The sequence below is a fragment of the Triticum aestivum genome, chromosome 5D (assembly GCF_018294505.1).
Source record: "Triticum aestivum cultivar Chinese Spring chromosome 5D, IWGSC CS RefSeq v2.1, whole genome shotgun sequence".
NCBI lineage: Eukaryota > Viridiplantae > Streptophyta > Magnoliopsida > Poales > Poaceae > Triticum > Triticum aestivum.
In genome coordinates this window covers 30,216,262-30,222,867 of record NC_057808.1, presented here as the reverse complement: position 1 = coordinate 30,222,867, position 6,606 = coordinate 30,216,262, and the positions used below count along the sequence as shown (strand labels likewise).

General features: G+C 43.7%; 1 pseudogene; it reads left to right on the top strand.

Annotated features, from left to right (window-relative positions):
• Positions 1 to 1,771: 1,771 nt before the first annotated feature.
• LOC123120179 (bifunctional dTDP-4-dehydrorhamnose 3,5-epimerase/dTDP-4-dehydrorhamnose reductase-like) lies at positions 1,772 to 5,202 on the top strand (annotated as a pseudogene).
• The last annotated feature ends 1,404 nt before the right edge of the window (positions 5,203 to 6,606 follow it).

Below are 6,606 nucleotides of genomic sequence, written 5' to 3'. Positions count from 1 at the left end.
TGCTTGACTAAGTATTCATATATTTACATGCGTCAGAGTTAGTGAAGTAGTATATTTACACCACTTTTAATCTGATCCACGGAATCATGCATACTTCGCATGTGATAATACTGGAAAAAACATACATGATTTCAAATTATATCAGTAACTATTTCTTCTATAATTTATTCAATGGGAACATACCACGCTGATCAAGTATAGTCATCTCATCGCAATACTTCTTCAAACTGGAAACGGGTAGCCTAAACCTATCTTATATGCATCCCAGAATGAGAGAAAACCTAGCCACAAAAAACCTAACCACCAGGGGTGAGAAACAGAGGATGCGTCCAGGCATGGGAGGGGAGAAGATTGCCGTACTGGCTGCCGCTTGCTCTGACAATCGCCCGCGGCCAATCCTTGAAGCCTTGCCTGCCGCTTGATGCCTATGTCGTCGGTCGTCCTACCCCCTCCTAACGAAGTGGTTTTGGGCCAGACTAGGGCAGGATCGTGTGTGTGATGCATGCCATGGATAATGGAGGCCAATGTGGTGCGGCCCGACCTGGGCGACTTGGCCATCTGACGAGCTGCTCTGGTGTGATCATATCGAGCCTGACAATTGCCCGCGGCCAATCCTTGAAGCCTTGCCTACCGCTCGACGCCTACGTCGTCGGTCATCCTATCCCCTCCTAACGAAGTGGTTTTGGGCCAGACTAGGGCAGGATCGTGTGTGTGATGCATGCCATGGATAATGGAGGCCAATGTGGTGCGGCCCGACCTGGGCGACTTAGCCATCCGACGAGTTGCTCTGGTGCGATCATATCGAGCCTGACTGGCCAAGGGAAGCTAAGTGATGCGGTTCGGCATGCAGAAAAATCATCAGGTAAAACCCGTCCTGGTGTGGCATATGCTAGTTGGACCTTACAATTGGGACTCGTCGGTCAAAACGATCATAAATTTTAAACATGGTAAATTGTGGCAAGACTTTTGCTAAATGGGGCAAAACACATGAAATCTCGCTAAATGGGGTAATTAGTGTCAAAAATGACAAAATAGGGGGTGAAAAGCGGAATTCACTCTATTAATTATTCACAAAGCCCTTCTAAGGTAATACATCAGTAAGCCTGAAGCCACCATCTTGGCAACACCTGTCACTACTCCTATCCCTGTGATAAGGGTGCCGAATGTCCGAGCCTATACCAAACAAACATCGCACCAACACCTAACATCTAATGTCGAATGCCGGATGCCATCGATGTGTAGGATGAAGCACCACTCCACCACCTACCGACGGCCAACCACCAAGCCATCCACATGTTTGTCCAGCCGATAAATGTCTCCAAAAATGGTGCCCCCACGGGGGTGACGATGAAGATGTTGCCATCCGATCCAGGAGCCCCCTCAACGCCTACAACGAGGGCTACGATGCCCACAAGCGCCGCGGTCGATGGTAGCCTCCTTCAGATATGAGGTTTTCCCCGAAAACAATGGAGCGAGGGACGCCCCCACCATCGCCTCCAACAAGGAAAACGACACCCACGGATGCCGCCGACGATGGTGGCATCCTCACCCACTTCGGCAGCTAGGCCACCATCTCCTCCTCCACTTGACCCGCCGCCGGGAAGCCACCGCGAGGCAACACCCATCGACCAGATCCCTTTGGACCGACGATGAAGACAGCCAAAGGTAGAGGAGGTCACATCACTGCGTGACCGACACCATGGCCACACACACACGTCCTCTCGAGGCGCCCACTCAAGATCCACCATCACAGCCACGCCTCCAAGCCACGATGGAGGGACGCCTCGCCGCCGCCATCATCCCCCGCACGGGCTTTGACCAGCCGGATCCGGCGGTGGCGGGAGGAGAGGCGGAGGGGAGGGGAGGCAGACGGGAGGGGAGGGGGAGGGGAAGGGAGGCGGACGGGAGTCTCCCTGGCTCGGGACGGAGTGATATGATCAATGAAAGAAACATGGCTGTGAATCGTAGAACCGGTAGCTAGTTCATTCTACTCAAAGAAGAGCATAAACCAAACTTTACTGGTTCATTCTACTCAAAGACCAAGGCAATGGTAACTGCTTCTTCCCTTCTATAACGACTACTTTGTTAGTATGTTTTCCGTATGGTGATGTTATATATGTTTGTAAATTTGAGATGTAAATCATGGAAGAAACTTCTGTTCATTTTTTCCCTGGACAATGCAGGTCGAGGAACTGTTGAAGGAGTACAAGAATCTTTGCACTCTGCGAGTCCGGATGCCAATATCGTCTGACCTCAACAATCCCCGAAACTTCATCACAAAGATTAGCCATTACGACAAGGTGGTAAACATCCCAAATAGCATGACTCTGTTGGATGAGCTTTTGCCGATTTCAGTTGAGATGGCAAAAAGGAACTTGCGGGGCATCTGGAACTTCACCAATCCTTGCGTGGTCAGCCACAATGGGATTCTGGAGATGTATAAGAAGTACATGCATGGATCCCAGCTACAAGTGGACAAACTTCACGCTAGAAGAACATGCTAAGGTCATAGTTGCACCTCGGAGCAACAACGAGATGGACGCGGCAAAGCTGAAGAGAGAGTTCCCCGAGCTGCTATCAATCAAAGACTCGTTGATCAAGTATGTCTTCGAGCCCAACAGGAAGGTCCCAGGCTCCCAGCAACTTGAAGCCAGAACAGGTAATAATATACTCGGAGTAGGAAATATACACCAAGCACCAAAAGATTTTAGGAACCATTCATCGCAGTGATTCATTAGAATGTTTTGCAATACTTTGCAGTGTATCTCTGTTATAGATTCACAGCATCGTTTGAACTATACATTTGGCAGTCTGCTGGTGGCAGCAAGATATCTTGTACCATGATTGTTCTGTCAAGAAACGAACTAATGTTGAGTAACTTGTATACCTTTAAATCTGCTTACGTTTTTTTTTTTTTTTGTGTGTGTGAATGATCAGGCGGCCTGTGCTCTGACAAAAGCATTTGGACACGCATTTTAACTGTTTAAGCTTACATTTTTTTTCTTCTCGCTTTGCTTATTGTGTTGTTGCTCTATGCTGTTGTGTTTGGTTTGGCCCAAGCTTGGAAATAAACCTGCATTGGTTATCCACAGAGCAAAGAGGAGGCACTCACAATCCATTAGTGATTAGTACCTCCGATCTAAAATATAAGATGTTTAGGTAGGCTAAACTGTCCTACCAAAACGTCTTATATTTTGGAATGGAGGTAGTAGATAATTACAGTACACTAGTGTGTACTCCGTAATAGTTTTCTTCTTTCCTTCTGTGCTTAGAACCTTTTTCTAATATACACAGTATTATTGGTTTCTTTCAAAAGATGTCTGTTTTCGTTTCACAGAAATCCTCCTAGGGCATCACTTGGAAAATTCTTATGTTCTAAATTCATGTATAGATCTGAAACACGTGACAATATTACTCATTTGTTAGTCTGCACCGCTGGAATGTCATATTATAAGATATAAAGGTCCATGATCTAAGGCCCTGCTTGGAATGTCATATTCCAGCCCAATACAGCTGTAAAACACCCTAAATGCAACTACTGCAAGATCAGCCACAAGATGTTGCATAAGAGCTTGCTAAGTAAAATCCTCTTTGTGGACGGAGCTAAATCGGCCACAAGATGTTGTACATTCGGATTACATTGTCCGGCATATAGCTCATTCCCAAGAGTACATCCATATGCTGCTAGAGAATGCGCTGCTCGTTACAGCTCCAATTACAAAATTTGAAAACATAGAAATTTTGTTTTAGGTACTCCTTCAGTTCAGCTAGTGTGAAACAGAGGCAATAGATCATCCTCTCCACCTGTAAAAAGTACTGGGTGGTCTTGCAATGTTGTTTTTCGGTGGTTTTCTCAATTACGTCCGTAATAGGCTGGTATCTTTTTTTAAGGGGCTAACAGGCTGGGTTTTTTTTTTTTTGAGAAGAGACTAATAGGCTGGGTTTTTTTTTTGAGACAATCTAATAGGATGATAGGAGGCATTCTGCATCAAACAATGACCCGAAGCCTACATGCGCGCATGACTGGGCCAAGCCCATTAAGCAGCTGCCTCAAGATTTATTTTCTGTGCATCTGTAGCGGCTCGGGATGCACTGTAGCAACTCGGTACCGTAGCAGACAGGGTACCGTGGCAACCCGATGTGTACTGTAGCACATTTTTTTTCTTGAAAAGCACAAAACTTTTTGAAAAAATTAACTGTTTTTCTGAACATGAATATTTCTTGAAAATACAAAAAAATTGAAAACATTTTATCAAGTTGTTGAATCTTATTTGAAAAGCAGGAAAACAATTTGAACAATTTTGAAACCCCCAATTTTTTTGAAACTAGGAACATTTTTTAACGTTCCGAACATTTTTTTGGAACATGATTTTTTTTTCAAAATTTCAAAACACTCTTTAAAAAACAGTAACATTTTTTGAAATTTATGAATTTTTGACGAAAACACGAAAAGGAGAAGAAAAAGAGGAAACAAGAAAACCACTAAAGAAACGAACAAAAAAACTTGTTAAGGAACCTTCTACAAGGTTCCCAAAGCCGCCAAAACAGAGCCTGGAACCTTCGAAGGTTCCCAAAACCGGAACGCTTCTTGGCGCTAAATGGGCCGGCCCACTGAGTCGTTCCCAATACCACAATGTAAGGTGCATTTCTTCTAATTCCTCATAATCTCTTTTTTATCCCTCTAGAAAAAAGGAAAGTATCTCTCTCCCTATTGTCTGTATCTCTCTTTATAGAAAAAGAAGGAAAATATCTCTCCCCTGATTGCATGTATCTCTTTCTTTCAAAGCCCAACTGATTATTTCACTAGTAGGAAAAGGGGCTTTTACCCCGGTTCATAAGGGCCTTTAGTCCCGGTTCAAGAACCGGGACTAAAGGGTCGTTACTAATGCCCTAGCCCTTTAGTCCCGGTTCTTACACGAACCGGGACTAAAGGCCGTCCACGTGGCCGGTGCGGGGAGCCCAGGGAGGAGGGCCTTTGGTCCCGGTTGGTGCCACCAACCGGGACCAATAGGCATCCACGCGTCAGCACCTGGCAGGAGCTGAGGTTTTTGTTTTTTTTAAAGGGGGGGTTTGGGGGTTTTGGGGGGTTAATTTAGGTTGTTATTAGGTAGCTATTAGAGAGAAGTGTCCTCTCTTATATCTCCGTGCTTGGTTTACCAACGCTACGTACTGCTATGCCTAAACATGGCTTAGAGTGAAGTGAAGGCAACATGTGGTGCATGTCGAAAGTAATACTAATCCGGACTTGATCAAGTTTGGATTGTACTACTTTCGACACGCACCACATGCATGTTGCCTTCACTTCAATCCAATCCATGTTCATTTCACCCGCTGATATATAATAACTCTTCATGCACGCATCATGCATCATCATATATAATAACAAGTCCTACACTATTCATCATCATACAACTTCTACTCGTTATTACTAACAAGTCATACGATCATCATCCTCACAGTCATCGAACCAACCCTACTTAATTGTTCTTAGCACATGATCATCAGTATTAGGTAGGACCGAAATACCCTCTTTAAGATAAAATAGCATAAAACAATATAGACCCTGACTCTCCATTATGGAGAATGGAGATCATCCTGTCTCCAATTCTTGCGCCTCGCTTCCTTTTGCTTCCAAGAAGCTCCTTGCGACTGTCCATACATTTTTTTCATTCTTTGATTTGCATGTCTCCACTTCTTTTAGAAATCTGGTATGGACAGTTGAGATTCGTAGGATGACCTGGTTGTATATTCAAAACATCAAGCCTACCATTCTGATACATCAAATGAGGCACACAATCCTCTGGGATTATCTGTTGAAAAACATAGTAATAACTTCATAGTTAGCAATGATAATGCACTAGTTTTAGAACTATGCAAAATATGCATGGATGTCGTAATAGTAAGAAATCTTACCAGGGTATCTCCATAATAGTTACCGTAGTTCACCACGTGCACTAGTGGCACGTATGGAGGACCATAATGATGAGGAGTTTGATTGTAGATATTGTAATTCTCAATATCAGTACAAAATCCGACCAGATGAGTTTTCTCCTTATAAGTTAATTCAGAGCCATCGGTGTAGTAGGTTCTGTCTACTATGTTCCGCACATTGTTTGAATAATCAAAATAAGCTGTCAATGAAAATAAGCTGTCAACTATTTTGAAATGAATAGTATAAATTAGCTAATAATTATGTTTGAGAAACTCACATAGCGGTAGAATTGGAGGCGTATCAACAAGGACCCAAATGTCCATATTGTCTTGCTCGATGTCAGGATCACCAAGATCCATGGTGACAAGCATACCCTCATCAAAACCATACATCTTGCAAAATGCTTCCCAATTTTTGCAACCAAAATGGGTTACGCTCTCAAAATTATACAGCTTTACTTCAAAATCTATATCATGATGGGTCCTTAGGTGAATTTTCTTTGTTTCCATACTCTCATGGTCTTCAAAACCCATCCTCTCCAAGACGTAGCGTCTTGCATGGCATGGGATAAGCTAGCCGAATTGTAAAAGATGAAAAGTACACGTTGAAATAGTTGAAGTCGTGCTTAATTACGAAAAAATAACACTTGTCGTCGTTGCGTACCGTTTCAACAT